Here is a 21,378-nt window from a genome sequence, read left to right as displayed (position 1 = left end):
CTTCCATATACACCATTCACTTAAGTGCCATCAACTTTATATCAGGAATAAAATCTGAGGAAAAAAAGGCCTTAACACCTCATTCTCACATACAGACAAAATGTCAGACATCCTGGCCTCTCCATGTTCAAATCACACTGCCTTTACTCACAGCCAATTCCTTCCCTTAAGATTAAGAAAGCAATCTTGCTAAAATTAGAGGTGTAGAAGTGTCATAATGAAAAATTTTGGTGGCAGAACCCCACTTCTCTTTCTAAATTCAGGTCTATGAATCTTCAGATGTGGTTCATCTTTCCATGTCTTAAAGCCATTTCATTCACAATAGTAAAAACCTGAAAATAGCTAAGGTACCCAAATTTAGTGTACATTGGGATACCACACATCAGTAAAATGATGAATTAGTGAAATATGCAACAAAGTGGGTAAACCTCAAAAACACTGAGCTGGAGTTATGGGAGCAAGAGTGCTGGCAGAGTGACAAGTTCCAAAATTCCATACACCACAGAAACATTGAAAAATAAACAGAAACTGCCTGAACCACTTTCTCGGAACTCTAGGAAACTGTTACATATTTACAGCAACTGAGTGAATGCCAAATCAAGATATAGGAAACTTAAAATTGGCAGGAAAGCCACACAGCACTTTTAGCAGTCCTTCCCCCATCCACTCACGGGTTCAATGCAGTGACCACTTGTGTTCTCAGTTTGGGTCCCTCGTCCTGGATCTGGACGAGGCAGAGTTCATCTTATTTGCAGATCAGGGTATACATATGTCTGTTGCAATCTGTCTGGTGGCAGCCTGAAGGACTGATCCAAAGTTCTCATCTCTTTCATATGTTCCAGAACACACTCTGGATGGAGAAGGGGCAGAAATGACTGCTAAATTATTAAGCGGACAATCAAACAGCAGCAGCCTGGGGCAACAGAGTATCAGAGACCCAGGAGCAAAGACTACAGAGAATTTTCTGAGGGAAGTGGGGCATTCAGAGTATCCATATGAAGTGGGGACTTTATAGGGCCAGGCACATGCCCAGGGAACATTTCAGACTCAGAGACATGACAAGACCCTAATCATAAAGAAAATAATAAGAGTGAGCAGTGTCTAAAAGACCTGTGAGACACATGAAACATTCCAACAGCACTTTATAGAATTTCTAGGTGAAAAGAGAGAGAAGGGGCAGAGAGAATATTTTAAGAAATACTGGCCAAAACTTGCCAAATTTGACAAAATGCCTGAATATGCATACCCAAGAGGCTCGACAAACTCCAGATAAGAGGCAATCAAAAGACCCACACTAAGACACATTATATTCAAACTGTCAAATGCCAACTACAGAGAATGCTAAAAGCAAAGAGACATGATCCATCATGAATGAGGGATCCTCAATAAGCTTACATTCCAATTTCTCTTCAGAAATGGAGGCCAAAAGGCAGTGATATGACATATTTAATGTGCTGAAAGAAAAAAAAATGCCAACCAAAAGTATGTAGTAAAGTGTCCTTCAGAAAAGAGGGATAAACCAAGATATTCTCAGAAAAACAAAAGCTGAGAGAAGCTGTGACCACTAGACCTGCCCTATAGTGATTGCTAAAGGTAGTCCCTTCAGGATGAAAGGAAAGAAGACCATAGAAACTTGAAGCCATATGAAGAAATAAATACCTCCATTAAAGCTAACTACATGAATAAATATGAATGCCAATAAATGCCAATATTATTAGTTTGCAACTCCATTTAAAAATTTGTTACATAATTTAAAATACAAAAGCATACAATATTAATACATCTATAATTAATGGGCAAAAAAATGTATAAAGATACAATTTGTGACAAAAACAACCTAAAAGGAGGGGAAAGGGTGTATAGGAGCAGATATTGTGTTTGCTATGGAAGTTAAGTTGGTATCAGTTCAAACTAGTTTGTTTTTAGAATGTTAAATGTAAACCCCATGGTAACTACAAAGAAAATATCTTTAAAATATACAGAAATGGACATAAGAAAGGAATCAAAATGGTTCACTAAAAAGGAAATTAATGGAGGAAATGAAGGACAAAAATTATATTATATATATGTATATATATATATATATAATGACAAATAACTGAAGTATGTCCTGCTTTATCAGTAATTATTTTAAATATAAAGGTATTAAATTCTTAGATCCAAAGATTAGTAGAATGTGTATGAAAGCATGGACTACATATATGCTGATTACAAGAAATAGCACCTTAGATCTAAATAAATGAAGAGGTTGAAAATGAAAAGATAGGAAAAAGTATTCCATGGAAATAGTAGCCAAGAGATGGCTGGAGTGGCTATATTAATACCACACAAAATAGATTTTAAGTAAAACACTGTTACAAATGCAAAAATGGTATTATACATAGATTAAAGGTCAACATATCAAGAAAATATAACAATTATAAAAATATAACTAACAACAGAGCCCAAAAATATGCATCAAACGTAGAGAATTGAATAAAAATAGTTGGAGATTTCAACACACCACTTTCACTAAGGAAGAGAGCATCTAAACCGAAGGCCAATAGGAAATAGAGGACTTGAGCAGCACTGTAATCCTAGTAGACCTAACAGACACATGTAAAACACTCTACCAAGAAAAACAGCCAACTATACGTTCTTCTCAATTGCACATAGATCATTTTCAAGATAATCCATTCCTTAGGACACAAACAAGTCTCAATATTTTCAAAATACTGAAATAATGTAAAGCACCTTCTCTGACTACAATGGAAAGAAGCTAGAAATCAGTAACAGGAAGAAAACTGGAAAATTCACAAATAAATGAAAATTAAACAACATACTTTTTTTTTTTTTTTTATTGTGAACTTTAACATCCATACATAACAGTGATAACTTTCAAGGTATGAGTTAATAAGTAGTCAGAGAACAAATTTCAAAGAATGTCACCGGTCACAGTTCCACAACTTCAGCTATCTCCATTATTGTAAAATATGACATAAATACAGAAAAGTGTTAACTTTTGATGTACAGCTCAACAAGCAGTTATAGAGGTAATTTCAAAAATTGTTATGGGTTACATTTCCACAGTCTCAGTTCTTCCATTGTTATATAATGTAGGGTATATACAGAAAGGTGAAGACTTTCCAAGCATAATTCAATGAGTAGCTATAGAGTGAATTTTAAAGGATGTTATAGTTACAATTCCACCATGTGGTTCACCTCCTTCCAGTTATTCCAACAGCCCAACATCTAAAATATACATACATATATTTATATAAAGTTTCAGTATTCATAGACCTTTGTTAAATTTTATCTTGTTTGTTGCTACCCCTTCCTCTCACTTAATCTCTTTCTCCATCTTCAGGGCTGTCTAGGCAGTGAGCACCCTAACTTTTTCATATTGAAAAGGGGTGTTGACAGTATGGGGAAGCGGACTGCATCTGATTGTTGTTCTTAAAGAGGCTGTTGCCTCTGGGTTTTAGGACTTGTCTGGCATAAGAACACTCTGGTGGATTTAAGTTTCTGAGAGATAAAACTTGGTGAGTGAATCTTTTATAGAATCTCAGGTAGAGATCTAGGTGTTTGGGGACTAATTTTGGTAACAGCATGGCATGCGGTGGTCATTTGGGATGTCCACCTGCAGCTTGCATAAGAGAAACCTCCAGGATAGCCTCTTGACTCTGTATGGGATGTCTCAGCCACTGTGTCCCTGACAAGAAACCCTTAAACAACCATAGGTCAAGGAAGAAATCACAGTAGAAATTAGAAAGCTGTTAGAGACAAATTAGAAGAAAGCAAAACATATAAAAATTACGTGATGAAGCAAAGGCAGTGCTCCAAGGGAAATTTGGAGCTGTAGACAACTACACTAAAAAAACAAAGAACTCAAATCAATAACCTAACTTCACTATAACCTAACATGAGGAATTAGAAACAGAAGAGCAAATTAAACCAAAGCTAGCAGAATGAAGTAAATAATAAACATTAGACGATAGATAAATTAAAGAGAAATGAGAAAAAACGATAGCAAACATAAGCAAAAGTAAATTTGGTTCTTTGTAAAGATCACTGAATTGACAGACTTTTTGCCATACTGACAGAGAAAATGAAAGAAGGCACAAATGACTAAAATCAGAATGAAACTGAGGTCATTACTACCAGCCTTACAGAAATGAAAAAAATAGATTTTAAGAGAATACTATTGAACGACTGTGTGCCAATAAATTAGAAAACCTAGAAGAAATTGAAAATTCCTGTAAACATATAAATAACCAAATCTGACTCCAGAAGAAATAGAAAATCTCAACAGAACAAGTAAAGATATTGAATCAATAAAAAAGAAAAACTCGCACGAAAGAAAATACAGCACCAGATGACTTCATTAGTGTATTCTACTTAATATTCAAAGAAGAATTAACACCAACACTTCTCAAAACTCTTCCAAAAAATTGAAGAGGAAGGATCACTTCCTATCTCATTTTATGAGACCAGCATGACTCTGATACAAAAGCTAGAGAAAAGTACCAAAAGAAAAGAAAGTTACAGATCAATATTGCTTGTGAGTATATAAGCAAAAATCCTCAACAAAATACTAGTGAATCAAATGCAACAGCACATTTAAAGGATGATACACCATGACCAAGTAGGATTTATTACAGGTATGCAAGGGTGGTTCAATATAAGATTATCAATTAATCTTGTGTATCACATTAATATAAAGAAGGGAAAATCCTGTGATCATTTCAATTGATGCAAAAAATGTCATTTGACCAAATCCAACACGCTTTTCTGAATAAAACACTCAGAAAGCCAGGGATGGAAGGGTGTCTTCCTCACATGATTAAGAGCATGTATGAAATTTAAAAATAGTAAACACAGCACTCAGTGCTGAAAGTTGTAATGCTTTCCCCTTAGGTCAGAACAAGACAAGTATATCCACTATCACTACTGCTATTTAACATTGAACTGTAGCTTCTAACCAGAACAATTAGGCATGAAAAAGAAATAAAAGACATCCCAATTAGAAAAGAAGAAATAAAACTATCTCTATGCATAGATGACATGATCTTATATATAGAAAAATCCAAAAGAATCAACAAGAAAACCATTACAGTTACTACACAAATTCAGCAAAATTTTGAGGTACAATGTCGACAACAAAGATCAGCCATGTTTCTATATACCAGCAATGTAAAGCCAAACATAAAATCAAGAAAACAATTCCATTTACAATAGCATCTAAAACAATACGATATCTAGGAAAAAATTTAGTCAAGGGTGAGAGAGACTTTTACATTGAAAACTAAAATATATTGCCGAAAGAAATTAAAGAAGACCTGAGTAAATAGAAATACTATTGGAAGAGTTAATATTGTTAAGATGTCAATACTTAGATGTAGTTCACCTGAAGCAATCTACAGAGACAATGCCATCCCACCAAAATTCCAGCAACCTTTTTTGTAGAATGGAAAAGCCGAGCCTCAAACTGATATGGATCACAAGGGTCTCAAAAAACCAAAACGATCTTGAAAAAGAAGAACAAAATTCCAGGACTCACAAGTCCCTATTTTAAACTTACTACAAGGCTACAATAATAAAAAGAGTGTGGCACTAGTATGAAAGATACATACAGACTAATAGAATAGAATTGAGAGCCCGCAGATAAACCTTCACATTCACAGCCAATAGATTTTCGACAAGGGTGCCAAGTGCACTCAATCAGAGAATACTCTCCTCAACAAAAAGTGCCAGGGTATCTGGATATGCACATGGAAAAGAATGAAATTGGATCTTCACCTCACACTATATCTAAAAATTAATTCAAAATGGATCAGTGACATAAATATAAGAGCTAAAATCAAAAAAAAATTTAAGGGAAAATATTCAGGACCTTGTATTTGGCAAAGAATTCTTAGACATGACACCGAAATCAAGAGCAACAAAAGAAAATAATAGATAATTGGATTCATCAAAATTTTAAAAAGACATTTGTGAATCAAAGGATATTATAAAGAAAATGAAAGGACAACCTAGAGATTGGGAGGAAATAGTTGCAAATCATATGTCCTTTAGGGGTTTAATATCCAGTACTTTTAAAAATGCAAGAACAAAGAGAGAAACAACCCAATTTAAAAACGTCAAAGGAATTGAAAAGACATTTCTCCAAAGAAGATATTTAAATGATCAATAAGTGCATGAAAATATTCTCAGTATCATTAGTTATTAGGGAAATGCAAATCAAAACCACAAGGAGATACCATTTCACACCCAAAGGATTGCTAATTTTTAATGTATAATTACAAGTGTTTCTGAGGATGTGGACTAATTTTAACCCTCATGCATTGTTGCTGGAAATGTAAAATGTTGCAGCCTCTGTGGAAAACAGTTTGGTGATTCTTCCGAAAATTAAATATTATTATGTGGTAACTACCACATGACCTGGTAATTCTATACATAGATATATACACAAAAGAATTGAAAGCAGGGACTCAAAAAGATACTTTACACTAATGTTCATAGCAGCATTATTCAAAGTAGTCAAAAAGTAGAAACAACTCAAGTGTTCATCAACAGAAGGATGGAGAAACAAAATGTGATAAATACATATATTGTAATATTATTCAGTCATAAAAGTAATTGAAGTTCTGATGCATGCTACAACATGGATGAACCTTGAAAACATTACTCAAAGTCAAATAAGCCAGGAAAAAAAAAGAAAAAATTGTAGTATTACACTTATGTGAAGTATCTAGAATAGGCAAATACACACAAAAATTAGATTTCAGGTTAACCATGGGCTGGAGAGGAAAGGAAGTAGGGAGTTATCGCTTAATGTATGTAGAGTTTTTCTTGGAGTGATGATTTTTGGTAATGGCTGGTGGCAATGATAGCACAACACTGTAAGTGTCATTAATGCAACTGAATTGTATGGTCAAAAATGGTTAAAATTGCAAATTTTATGTTGTATATGTTGCCACAACAAAAAATAAAAATATCAAATAAAAACTGTTTTGCTATCTTATTTCATTTATATGACTTTCAAAAACATGTAAGAAAAAACTAATCTATGGTTTAAAAAATCAGAACAATCATTTCTGTTTTCAATTGACAGGGAATAAACAGAAGGTAACTTTCTGCACTGATGGTAATTTTCTATATTTCCATAGGGTACTATGTGCCCATTCATTTGTCAAAACTCATCATTAAGATTTGTGCCCGTCACTATATGTAAATTTTATCTTAAAAGTAAACAAATACTGTGATCTTATTAATGATTAATTATATGTACTAAAGTCTGCAGCTTACTTTGAAATGTATCAAAAATAAAATGGATTGATGGATGGAAATATAGATACATTTTCTAAGTGCTAGAAGATATAATATATATATTAATTGTAGAATCTAGGTGGTGGATACACAATTCTTTCAACATTTCAGTTTGAAAATTTTCATAATTAAATGGGGAAATTAGCAAAGCACAGCAAAATGAATTAAATATTCACAGCTCAAACGATATACACAATTTAATTTTTATATCCTTAATTTCTCCTTCAAATATCACATGTGGAAGAATGTTTTTCATCTTGTCGTACTTTAGCTGGATAAGTTGATATTCTGTACCAGAATGGATTGTAATCAAGAAGCTCTATGATTCTGACACACCTATATTTGGTAAAAGAGTCAAAACAATCATAAACACAGGCAACTTATTTGATAAGATTTTTCCCTTAAAAAATATTTGCGTGTGCATGTGAAAGGTGATGTGAGGCAAAAAGGATAGTACCTTTGAAAACACGGAGGCCGAAATATTTAACATTTCAATACAAGAAATGTATTTGAGCATATGTCTGGAGTTTTGCAGCTATTTTTATTTCCTAAGGACAATGATGGGAGTCAAACAAATACAGCAGAAGTGTGGGGTCTGGGATAGGGAGGAAATCAGTAGGCAAAGCTCTGTGGCATGAGAGGGCTTTCTGGAATGAGAAGCATGTTTCTGGTTCAGCAGAGCACCCTTTTGTGTATCTGTGAACCTTGCTTTGCTCGTGACCCATATGTGAGTTTTGGAGAGCAAGACTCTGCAGACGTGTCAATAGATGGTTCAAAGTACTCCCTGTCAGCTTTATTCCCAAAGAATTTTCTCTCCATCTCGTCTTGCCCACCACCACCCCTTTCTGAACCTGCTGTTTGTGCCTGAGGGTGCTCTGGAGCTGGGATTTGAAGCAGACTCTGGTTTATGGAGTGAAGGAATTATTGACCACACCCCAACAACTCACGATTTAAGGTGCTGGGTATGAGTTGTCTGCAGTTTCACTTGATTAGAAGTGAGATCTTGGATAACATGAATAACTTTCTAAACTGAGTATTTGCCCTCATATTAGCACAGTCTTTTGGAACTTTCTATGCTTTTCGACTGCTATCTTCTGGAATTCTGAATTTTCTGCCTCCCCACTCCTGGTCTGAGCACAGTAACCTGTAGTGTCAAAACCACATGTCCTCTTCCTGGGCAGAATTAAGGTTTGGGGTCGGGGGGGCTTGTGAGCACTAGTAGCCTGAGACTGATACAACATTTTCCAGGGACAAGGTCCTGTTCTGAGGACTTTGTACCATTAACTCATTTAATTGTCAATAGATATCTAAGAGTATGGTGTCAGTACAATTAATAGCCCCATTTTACATATGAGATAACTGAGGCACAGAGAGATTAAAGGTTTACACAAGGTCACTCAGCCAGTGAGAGGCAGAATCCGAACTTGAACCCAGATGGCTGTGAGTCAGACTTAATGCTCCTACTCAGTTTCTCATAGCGTCTAAAGTGACAATGAGAAAAAGGCTTGGAAAGGGGCTATCCCTGGACCAACATGCAGAATAAAATGACGAGAACAGCTGCCTCTGATCTATTTAAGACAAGGACTGGAAAATCCTGTGAAAGCTGACCAGGGGTGAGGTAAGAACTCAGAAAACCAAGGGAGCTCCTGATGGCCAAACGTCCAGAACAGTGGCACCTAAGGAATGGCGTTTCCGATCTCAGAAACACGAGCCGAGCCTCCAGCAGCTGCTCTCCTCACCCCACGTCCAACCCCCGAGTGGCGGCTTGCACCCAGAGAAGGACATGCTGCTGTGTTATGTGGTTGGGTTGGAGCCACAGATGGGAACTATGTCTGGAGAGATGTGGTGTCCAGTGTAAATTTAATCAGGTTGGGGCCCCTGCGGTTCAGAGGTGGTGATGTCCAGCCAGGCAAAGAAAGGCATATACTGGGGAAAGCAGGCAGGAGCAGCTCATTTGGCCAGATGAGATCATCTTCAGTCACTCTGTCCAATTTCTTCTAATCAATCTGTCCTTTCTTCATATCACAGTGTGGGGGTGAGAGAGAATGTTTGATCATCTTTCTATTTTTTTCACCATCTAAGCTTACTCCCTTTTCCCCATGCACCCCTAAAGTTACTGTTTCTGAGATATTTTTCCATTGTGCATAAGCTTGTTCAGACTGGTAAACCTGCTTTAGCATAATAAACTGTCTTGCTCTGCTCATCTGATTTTCTGTAGACATAAAACTCCTTAGTATAGGGCTTCAGGTGGGGTTATGCACATCCTAGATATAAATATAAAGGACAAAGATTTCCTGATATTCCAGAATGTGGAATAGACAGGAATCTGCAGTGTCTCAGGCACACACTGAAGTTCTTAGATTTGTCCATTGGCATCAGGACAACTGAGTGAAGAAAATAGTCTCGCCTGATAGATCCCAGAACATGCACTGTCTTCTCAGATATCACATTCCTCCCTCTTGGTGTTTGGGTCCCACAGACTTGCAGATTGAAAAACATGAATGAAATGGTGAGGACAAGCTGTGAACTGTGCATATGGAAAGGCCCAAATATTTAATGTATTTTCTGTTTAGAGACATTTGGGATCCACATCCCCAATTTTGCATATTCTGTTCATGAGATTAATAAGGGGTAAACAGGAATATTTTCTGAGATTATGAGCAGAGAGAGCAGCAGGACAGCCAGGGTGGTTTCCAGGAGCCTATACACTGCACTTCATCACTCTGGGATAGGACTTCTTTATAACCAAGATGTTTTCACACCTTGCAGCTGTAGTGGGAGGTTGGAGAGGGAGCTGAGAAGCTGTAGGGCCTGCCTGACCATTCATCCTACTTGATTCAGCCATTTTATGTATTTTCACAGCACAGACCCCCTCTAATTTGGCTCCATGTATGTTGCACAATTCCACTTACTTCTTAGCCTTCTCATATATAACCATGAAAATTTAGCTTTGGAGTAGAGTACCACTGTCTCTGTTTAAGGTGTAAAGGGGAAACTAGACTGTTAATCTCTGGTTTAATATACGGAATAACCAAGTGAATGGAGTTTGATGAAGGAAGAACAAAGAGGTATTTGGATTTTAGTAAATCTGGGTACAAAGTAAGCATGCATTGTGTTTCCTAACTGTCCACTAAAAGGGCCTAGAAGTAGCAATACCACAGTAGCAAGGAGAACATCCAGCACCCAGGTCTTGGTTTCTCAATACCGTTTTCCAATAAAAGGAAACAGGGCTCCTTGGAGAAATAGATGACTCTAGGGCTGGGGAAAGTAAACTACGTGATGAGCCTAGAGCATCTTGCAGTGCCAGAAAATAAGGAAGTGCAAAAACAAGATAAAGTCATGCCATAAGAACAACAGGAGTTAGCCTGAAAGAGTTCCCAATAGCCAAACAGTTAACTGAGCAACAAAATAATTAAGGTTTATGTTGATATATAACCCAAAGAATAAAATAAAATAAGTATCCATGAGACCATACGGATTATAAAAATGTTTTGCTAATAAATGGGAAATAAGGGACTAATATTTACAGAAGAATTAGTTTAATTCCTCTTCCTTTGATTGTGGGGTTGGTGACTTCTTTCTAATAAGTATGTAAAGGTAAAAATAGTAACTCTGTAGTGGAGAAAACTGACAGACATCATTCAAACCCAGTGATCAAGGCTAGCATCGTCAGCATAAGTCATGTTGATATCATGTAACCCCTGATGCAGTGTGATGAGAAGAAAATGTCACCTCTGTGTTACTCTTCTCCAAACTCTACAACCTTAGTAAAAATAATAAGAAAACATCAAAATGACCCAAACTGAGGGACACTCTATAAAATACATGACCCATCCTCTTCAAACATGTCAAGGCAATGAAAAACAAAGAAAGATTGCAAAATTGCTGCAAATTGGAGGACAGTAAGGAGGCATGATGACTAAATATAATTTTGTATCCTGGCTTGGCTCCCAGAAAGAAAAAATGGAATTATTGAAAAACATACAAAGTCTGAATAAAGACTCTTTTCGGTAATAATTTTTACTCATATTAATTTCTTAGTTTTGATAAATGTTCCATGGTTATGTAAGATGATAACATTGCAGGGAGTGGAAAGAAGGGTAGATGGGAACTTTCTATATGATTCTTACAAATTTTATATAAATATAAATTATCTTAATTTATATATAAACATTTAAACACAGAGAGAAAGAGAACAGAATACTACTCAGTATCAAAAAGGGATTAAAAAAAATCTTTTAACACACACATCATGGATAAATCTCAAAACAATTATGCTGAGAAAAGAAGCCATAGAAATAGTTAATAATGTATGTGACGATTTGAAGCTGTATGGACTCCAGAAAAGTATGTTCTCAAAGTTAATCCATTCCTATGGGTGTGGACCCCTTTAAGTAGGACCTTTTGGCAAGTGGGATCTTAGGTTAAGATGTGACCCACCTCATTAAGGATGAGTCTTAATCTTCTTACTGGTGCCCTTTATAAGAGAATGAAATTCAGACAGAAAAAGCCATGGGAGTAAGAAGCTGAAAGGAAGGAAACCTGCAGGAGGGAGAGAACAGTAGATGCTACCATGTGCCCGGCTGTGTGGCAGAGGAGCCCAGGATCACTGGCAACTAGTTTTCAGGGAGAAAGCATCACCTGACGAGGCCTTGATTAGGACATTTTTCTCAGCCTCAAAACTAATAAATCCCCTTTGTAAAAGCCATCCTATTTCTGGTATATTTCTTTTAGCAGCCTAGCAGACTAAAACATGTATTTTTCTATTAATATGAAATTCTAGAAAATGCAAATTAATGTACAGCAAAAGAAAGCAGATCTTTGGTTGAATGTTGACAGGACAGGAGGAAGATGGGACAAAAATGGGCACAAAAATGTTGCTGGTCGTGCAAGTGTTTGTTATGTTGTTTGTGGTGGTGGTTTCATGGATGCAGTCGTATGTCAAAACTCATGAAATTGTAGAATTTAAATATATGCAGTTTATCTTTTAATTTTACCTCAGTAAAGATACTTAAACTTAGAGAGAGAATTAAGGAGAGGGGGGAAGATGGTGGGATAGGGTGCTCCAGGACCCAGTCCTTCCAACAGAACAACTATCAAAAAAGCAGGAACTGATGAGCACTGGTCAATTATATTAGTGGTGCTATGGGGAATCCCACCAAGAGATGTAGCCATTTAATGGACTTCTGAGGGAGAGGCAAAAGTGAGCAAAGCAACATTTTATAAATACAAATGTGGACTATTCTGTTAATGATATATAAAAAGAAGGAGCTGGTCCAAAGACACAAGAAAATGTTGTCACTGGCAATATTTAAGATGTTAAGCCATGCAAAAATAAAATACAGAACTGAGTTGACAAATTGAACTCTGGAGCCATCTATTATATCTAGATGGACATTTTATGCATACAAAAGTAGATTCTACAGTAACCCACGGGTTGAGGTATGGGTTGGAAAAACCTGGATGTGACCTGCATATAAAGGAAATAGGTCAGTTATAGAAGTTCAAGGGTAGAGCAGAAGAAGAACAATTATTAAAGGGTACCCATAAGAAGCTGTAGGAGAGATAAAGGATGGGGAAAAGCTGGGAAAGAATAATTTAACCTTCTTTCCTTACTGAGTCATATATTGAACTTTCAGGTTTGGATTAAAAGAAATATTTTCATTTCAGAAAATCCCCACTAGAAACTTCCATTAAAAATACCCTTTTCCCACTGGTTTTTTACTGCCTGCAAAAATATACCTTAATTCTTCAATTAAGCATGTATAACCTAAGAAGCAATGAATTAAGTACCTCAGTAAAAGTTCATATCTAATACTTCCAATATAATATTTTATATCTTAAACTATAACTGTGTTAGATTTTAAAAGGTTATGTTAGAATATATTAAAATGGGATAAAGTATAACTGTGTTAGATTTTAAAAGGTTCTGTTAGAATATATTAAAATAGAGTGGGATTTGGTGAGTTGGTGCGGGCTGGTGTGAAATCCCGACACATCCCAGAGTGATATGGGCAGAGAATAACTGTATTTGCAAGGACACCTGAGGAGCTGGGGAGAAATGCGGGGGTGTTGGACTTCCCCACCTGGGCTATTGCTGATTTTCCTGCAAACATTGAGGACTGCCAGTTTGGAGGGCCAAGTCCTCAATCAGGGGGCCTTCCCCTGTGGGGCTGGTTACTGTGGGAGAGAGGTTAGGCCCACTTGTCATTGTGCCTGGGAGACCCCCCCCCAGGGGCCTCTTTGATGTTCCAGTGTGGCCCCCTCTCTCGCTGGGACCGCTCGGGGGGTGGGCTTGCTGCTCTCCTGCCGGCGTGGGATGTGATTCCCAGGGGTGTGACTCCCCCAGTAATGGGGGAAATGGCTCCTGGGGATGAGCCTGGACCCAGCACTATGGGATTGAGAAGCTCTTCTTGACCAGGGGTGGGGGAGGACAGAGGGGGCAAAGTGCGGTTCCAGTGGCTGGGAGATTTCAGGTGCAGGGGTCACTCTGGGGGGGATATTCTTATGAGCTATGCAGATGTCACCTTTTAGTCTTTAGTGTGTTGGAATGGCTAGAGGGAAATACCTGAAGCTGGCAAACTGCAACCCAGTGACCTTGATTCTTGAAGATGATTGTGTAATGATGAAGATTGCATACTGTGCCTGTGTGACTGTGAAAACCTTGTGGCTCACACTCCCTTTATCCAGTGTGTGGACAGTTGAGTGGAAAAATGGAGACCAAAATTAGATAAAGAATAGGGTGGGATAGGGAGGATGGAAAGAGTTAAGGGTTCTTTTTTTACTTTCATTTTTATTTTGGAGTGAGGAAGAGGTTTGGAGGTTGATTCTGGTGATGGACACACAGCTGTCTGGTGGTGCTGTGAATCCACTGTGGATGACTTTGGGGTATGTGAATTTATCTCAATTAAACTGTATTTTAAAAAGTAGGTGAACCATGGGAGGAGGAGAGGAATGGGATGTTTTGGTTGTTCTTTTTCATTTTAATTTTTGTTTTACTTTTTGGAGTGGTGAAAATGTTCAAGGTTTGATTGTGGTGATGAAGGCACAGCTATATGACAATACGGTGAACAACCGGTTGTACACTTTGAATGACTGTATGTTATATGATTATATTTCAATAAAATTGCATAAAAAAGAAAAAAAGAATATATTAAAATGGGAAATGGTTGTTTTTTTCCTTTTCAGCAGTTTTATTCAGTATGTTCACATATCATACAATCCACCCAAAGTGTACAATCCGTGGTTCACAATATCATCACATAGTTGTGCATTACCCACCCTCACAATCAATTTTAGAACATTTTCATTTCTCAAAAAAAAAAATAAAACCACATCCCCCCACCCCATTATTGACCCTTAGCATTGGTGTGGTACATTTGTTACGTTGATAAAAGAATATTAAAACATTACGGTTAAGTATAGTCCATATTTTGCAGTACATACTTTTTTCCCATATACTATTCTATTATTAATTCCTTGTAATAGTGACATACATTGTTCTAGTTTATGAAGAACATTTTCCTATTTTTACTATTATCACTGTCATCATCCACCACAGGATTAACTGTGTTAGGCAGTCCCCTGTTTTATCCTCTAGCTTTCCCACAAAGTTCAGTGCTGTTAATTACACTCACAATATTGTGTTACCATCACTTCTACCTTTTCCAAAATTTGAATTCAGCATAATTAAACATCTGCACACCTTAAGTATTTGCTCCCCATTCACTACCCACATTCTATGTCCTAATAACATATATTCTAGATTTTAATTATATGAGTTTACTTAATATAATTAGCTCATATTAGTGAGACCATATAATATTTGTTCTTTTGTGTCTGTCTTATTTCACAAAACATGATGTCCCCAAAGTTCATCCATTGTTCAGTTTGCTAATGCTTCCATTATGCAAAATACCACAAATAGATTGGCTTTTATAAAGAGGGATTTATTAGGTTACAAATTTACAGTTCTAAGGCCATAAAAGTGTCCAAGCAAAGGCATCAACAAGAGGATACCTCCACTGAAGAAAGGCTGATGGCCTCCAGAACACCTCTGTCAGCTGGGAAGGCACATGGCTGGAGTCTGCTGGCTCTTTGCTCCCAGATTCTGGTTTCAAACTGCTTTCTCCAAAATGTCTCTGGGCTTCTGTGTCTCTCAGCTTCCCTCGGCTGTCTGCTTGGTTCTCCTAAGCATCTGGGGTCCTCTCTTAGCTTTTATGGGGCAAACTCTGGACTTCATCTTTTAGCTTTTCATCTCCAAACCTTTCTTTCTGTGTCTCCAAGCGTCTGGGTCTGTGTCAGCTCTTAGCTTCTCCCAGGGCAAACTCTGGATTACATATCTTGGCTTCTCTCCAGAATGTCTCTCTGTGCTTCTCTGAGCTGCTCCTCTCCCTGAGTTCTCTTTAAGGATTCCCATGATCTAATTAAGACCCTCCTGGAATGGGCAGAGTTCATACATCCACGGAAATGATCTAAGGAAATAATCTGAAAGTTCCCTAATGGAAAAAAAGTACTAGTAGCTTGAAAGAGGACCATGAAGAAGCAAAGTTGTCTCTTGGTATGTGGAAAACAGGAATCCTGTGTCTGAGGCAGGGCCCATTGCTGCGCCTCTCTGGGCTGCAGTGGAGGAGAGAACCTTCTCACTCAAGGTTGAAGACCTGGAAGGAAACCCTTTGTGAGAGCGGCTTCCCAACGTGGGTCTGAAGGAGGAAACCAGCATCCACAGTGCCTTGGGTGGTGCAGTGCAGTTGCCTAGTGGCAGCCTCCTTCAGTTCAATCAAGCCAGCAGCCACCAGACGAACTCAGCAGCCACTATCAGCATCACACTGTGCACAAAGACTCACTCATACAAAGAGGTCCTCCACGAACTTCACCTCAACAAGGTGGGAGAGTGCATGGGGGGCTCCGGTGGCAAACCCCTGAGGCATAATAACATCTAAACCTCTTGCAGCATGGCAATTCACAGCATGCCCCTGGATTCACTCCATGCCCAAAAAGGAGAGCAGAAAGGTGGGGAAATGGAGAAGCCAGCATGGTCAGTGCACACACCAAGAAGCGGATCCACATGGACAGCTACACCAGCTACTGCAATGTCCTGGCTGACGTTCCCTACGTGCCTGAGATGGACGTGAGCTCCAAGGCAGAACTGGGCCTGGGTGACCAGAAAGGAAGGGGGAGTGGTATGACCAGGAGAGGTCCAAGTGTCCCTCCTCTTTCAATTCCTGCAGATCCTCACAGCCAGTCTCAGGTTGTTCGCTCACAACAGCAACGACTTCAGCAATGACATCGGTCCTTTGGTGGCTTTGCACTTGGTTTATGACACCAGAGACATTTCCTCAAGAGTAGCAAACCCTATCTGGCTTCTTCTCTACAGCGGTTTGGGCACCTGTATTGGTCTGTGGGTTTGGGGATGGAGAGTTATGCAGATGATGGGGAAACACCTGCCACTAATCACCCCCTCCAGTGGCTTCAGTATTGAACTGGCATCTGCCCTCACTGTGGAAATTGCATCAGATATTGGCCTCCCCATCAGTACAACACATTGTGAAGTGGGCTCTGTTGTTTATGTTGGCTGGCTCCAAGCCAACAAGGCTGTTGACTGGTGGCTCTTTCGCAACGTTTTCATGGCCTGGTTTGTTGCAGTCCCCATTTCAGGCATCATCATGATGCCCTTGAAGTGTGTCACCCTCAGAGAGTGATGCTGCTGGTGGCTATTGAGACCACCCTAGGCATCCCTGCTCCCTTGAAGGATGGCTGCAGTGTTAAAGAAGACCCACACGTGTCTTCAGTAGTCTGGGAGCTGTGGGAGAGAAGTTTTACATGTTCTATAATTGCCTTTGTGCTAAATACAACTTGTCTCAAAACTAGCTACGTAAAATAGCCAGGTTCTCCTGATTCCTACAGAGGTTTCTACTCCTTCTGGGCTGTGAACTCCTGTACATATTTCTCTACCTTTTCTATCAGGCTTCAAATCCATTATTTTTAATTGTCTTAAAAATCAGATTTTATTTTCAAAGACATCAACAATTAGGAGCCATCTGACATAATGGGCTCTGCTTTGTTGGACCCACCAGATTCTGCCCTAACATGCACAGGGATTTAACAACAAAAATGTAATGGAAGCTGCCCTTGCAGCCTCTTCTAGATGTAGTCTTTGTGCTCTGCTCTCTGTCAAGATAGTCCAGGTTCTCTTGGCACATGAGGACTTCACAGCAGGACATAGTTCTTCAGACACTGGAAACTTAAGTTAGTAGCAACTCTTTGTAAGCAATTTATTTTACTTTTTTTTTTTGCAAACTAGAGATATTAACCTTTATTTCACCAACCTTGTCATAATTCATTTCCTAATAAAGATGTGTATTGGGGACATAGATTAAAAACCAGATGCTGGGCATCTTCCAGGCAGGGGCACCGTCGTGGTAAAATTCCAGGGCCAATGCAGTAGTGAGCTTCCAGGTAGCAAGGACCAGATGAACCAGTATTGTCCAACCACAGTTTTATTTAGAGGCACCTACTTTTGGGGGGCCATTTGTCCTCATTTCATGCCAAATTTTCACTAGAGGCTCCCTGTTTTTTCAAATGAGTTCATGACATAAGTAATATACCATATTCCAAGGAGAGCTCCCCCAAGATGAGCTGCATGATCAAAAATTTTCCATCCCAGGATCATTCCTGCTGTATCCATGGCAATAATGGCTTTTAGGGCACTCCCTGCAATGAACATGAGCATTGTAAGGAAAATAGTGGTCAGTCTCACTTCTGTAATCTTGGTGCAGATGGCTGCAAGTATTGTCATGATTGCACTCAATGCACCAAGAGATGGTCCATATCTTCCTATGGCAACTTTACACACATGACTGATAAAACTGGAAATAACACCTGCAGATAAGTACATGGACATGAGCTGTTCTTGACCCGGAATATTCAATATGCTGGAGGAGAAGCTCCACCAAACATACATGTTTGCAGCCAGTTGCAACAAGGAGAAATGACTAAATGTTGACAACATTGGGGAGCAAAGGATCTTTGGGGCTAGATTGGATGTGAAATTTTTATCATTGTCTGCTATAGAGAAGGTACCCTTCATAAACAGAATACAAAGACATTTGCAGCTATGACAGCTGTCACAGTTCGCTGGCCATCACTTAGGCTATTCCACCACCTGTCAATCTCCTTTCTGAAGTCTCCTTCCTTCTGTGGTCTTATGCCATCCAACCAATCAGCTTTTATACTAGCAAAATAGCTCTGGACCCTGGATTTAAGTGATCCATATTGCCAAATAGCAGCTGATCCAAATGCACAGCCTGTAAGCCCAACAGTAAAAAAAAATAAATAAATAAAGGCTTTAAAAGCATTCTCACAGGACAGGAAGAAGGATAAAAAACTGTTTCTTCAACAGGAGGAATCAAAGCACTTCTCTTGTACACTTCATCACTTGTCCCTGTGTCTGATCTTCTAGGTTCAACCTTCCTGTGTGCTTTTCTGAATCCACATTTTTGCTGAATAAATATGTTAAACCTGTGTCTGTGCAGCTGCGGCGGGGCCAAGACCACAGTGAGAGCCTCGGAGCTGCAGCTGCCCACTTGCAAAGCCCATGCTCAGCCATAACCCATCTCTGCACCCAGCCTCACCACGCCATCTCACTGGCAGTTGGATGGGTCACATCTCCATGGAAACACTAAATCAAAAGTTTCCACCCTAATCAAAAGACTAATAAAGCTGCCCCCACAAGACTGTATTAAAGAACATGGTTTTTATGGGTAGTACAATAGATTCAAACCAGCACATTCATGTTTATGCATCTTAGAACTTCATTCCTTCTTACTGTTGAATAATATTCCATCACATGTATATACCACATTTTGTTTATCCATTCATTGGTTGATGGAAACTTGGGTTGTTTCCATCTTTTTTTAAATTATGGATAATGCTGCTATGAATATTGGTGTGCAAACATCTGTGTCTCTGCTTTCAGTTCTTCTGAGTATATACCTAGTAACAGGATTGCCGGATTGTATGTCAGTTCTATACTTAGCTTCCTGAGGAAATACCAAACTTTCTTCCACAGCAGCTGCACCATTTTACATGCCTTCCAATAGTTGTAGTTTTCTGGTTTTTTTTATAATGGCCATTCTGGTAGGTGTGAAATGGTATCTCATTTTGGTTTTAATTTTTATGTCCCTGATAGCTAGTGATGTTGAGCGTCTTTTCGTATACTTTTTAGCCATTTGTGTTTCCTCTTTGGAAAATGTCTATTCAAGTCTTTTACCCATTTTTAAATTGGGTAGTTTGTATTTCTATCGTTGAATTGAAAGATTTCTTTATATATTCCAGATATTAAACCCTTAACAAATATGTGGTTCCCAAACATTTTCTCCCATTGAATAGGCTGCCTTTTCACCTTTCTGACAAAGTCCTTTGATTTACATAAGTTTTCAGTTTTGAGGAGGTCCTATTCATCTATGTTTTCTTTTATTGCTTGTGCTTTAGGTATTAAGTCTAAGAAACTTCCACCTACCACAAGAATTGAAGATGCTTCCTTACATCTTCTGCTATGAGTTCTATGGTCCTGGTTCTTATATTTAGGTCTTTGATGCATTTCAAGATGATTTTTGTATAAAGTGTGTGATTAGGGTCTTCTTTCATTCTTTTGGATATGGATATTCTGTTCTTCCAGCACCATTTGTTGAAGAGACTTTTCTTTCCCAGTTGAGTGAACTTGGCTCTTTTGTTGAAAATCAATTGACCATAAATGCATGGGTTTATTTCTGGACTCTCAATTCAGTTCCGTTGATCAATATTTCTGTCTTTATGTCAGTACCATGCTGTTTTGACCACTGTAGTTTTGCAATATGCTTTAAAGACGGACAGTGTGAAGCCTCTAACTTTGTTCTTCTTTTTCAAGATGTTGTTGGCTATTTGGGGCCCCTGACCCTTCCAGATAAATTTGATGATTGGCTTTTCCTTTTCTTCAAAGTAGGCTGTAAGAATTTTGATTGTGATTCCATTGAATCTGTAAACTACTTTGGGTGTAATTGACATCTTAACTATATTTAATTTTCCAATCCATGAACAAGGAATGTCCTTCCATTTACTTAAGTCTTCTTTGATTTCTTTTAGCAAAGTTTTGTAGTTTTCCACAAGGACATGTTCAAGTCCCAACCCCCATCCTGTAGTTGCAAACACATTTGTAAATAAGATCTTTGAAGATGTTATTACTTAAGGTGAGGCCAAAATAGGTAAGAGCAGACCTCTGGCAAAGCAGAGGAAATTTGGACAAAGGCAGAAGGAGACAGAAGGAGACACAGGAGAGAGATGAACATGTGATGGAGACAGGGATTGAGTTATAGACTGCCAACAAATCACCACCATAACACTACATACTTCAAAGAAAGCATGGTCCTACCTACACATTGATTTTGGACTTTTAGCCTCCATAATTGTGAGACAATAAATTCATGTTGTGTGAGGCAAAAAAAAAAAAACAGCAGAAATTATCTGAAGCATCTATTTTGAATCTCCAGAGGCTAGAAGAACACTGTACAGCATCCAGAGAAGAGCAGGAAGAGAAGCTGATAAATTATGGTAAAGAACAGTAAATTGCTCTCTCTGTGTGTGGCCTACTGGCAATCATCCAACCATCCCCCATTTCTGCAGCAAACCAATATAGGGTCCATCCCATGGATAGCAGCTGGTGAGAGGAAGGGACATAAAAGCCCTCTTCCCCAATACCAGGTGTGGGCATAGCTGGTCACTGATTATGGCTTTTGATTAGCAAATTGAGGTTCTAGGGGCCCCAGCTCTGACAGCAGACATTGTTGTAACCTTCCCCAGATAAAGGAGGCTGAAGCCATTTTTAAAACCCATCCAGACAAGGACAGCAGCCACCATTGTGTCAAATTGTCCCATTCCATGGCAGCAGCAGTAGAGGCTTAAAGATGCTGTGCTTCCTCGGGGCTGCAGGAGACAGTTAGTGGAAGGGCTGCATTTGCTGGGCAGGCCGGGAAAGATAAGCTTTGGGGAGCTATGCAAGAAGTTCTTGGCACCATAATTGATTCCATCCTCAGG

At 38.6% G+C, this 21,378-nt stretch overlaps 2 pseudogenes; one reads left to right on the top strand and one right to left on the bottom strand.

Moving 5' to 3' along the window:
• The first annotated feature begins 15,794 nt into the window (after positions 1–15,794).
• On the top strand, positions 15,795–17,009 carry LOC119532687 (annotated as a pseudogene).
• A 798-nt stretch (positions 17,010–17,807) lies between these two features.
• LOC119533264 lies at positions 17,808–18,949 on the bottom strand (annotated as a pseudogene).
• Positions 18,950–21,378: the final 2,429 nt, after the last annotated feature.

Source organism: Choloepus didactylus, chromosome 4 (assembly GCF_015220235.1).
Source record: "Choloepus didactylus isolate mChoDid1 chromosome 4, mChoDid1.pri, whole genome shotgun sequence".
Taxonomy (NCBI): Eukaryota; Metazoa; Chordata; class Mammalia; order Pilosa; family Megalonychidae; genus Choloepus; species Choloepus didactylus.
This window is presented reverse-complemented; position numbering and strand designations above follow the sequence as displayed.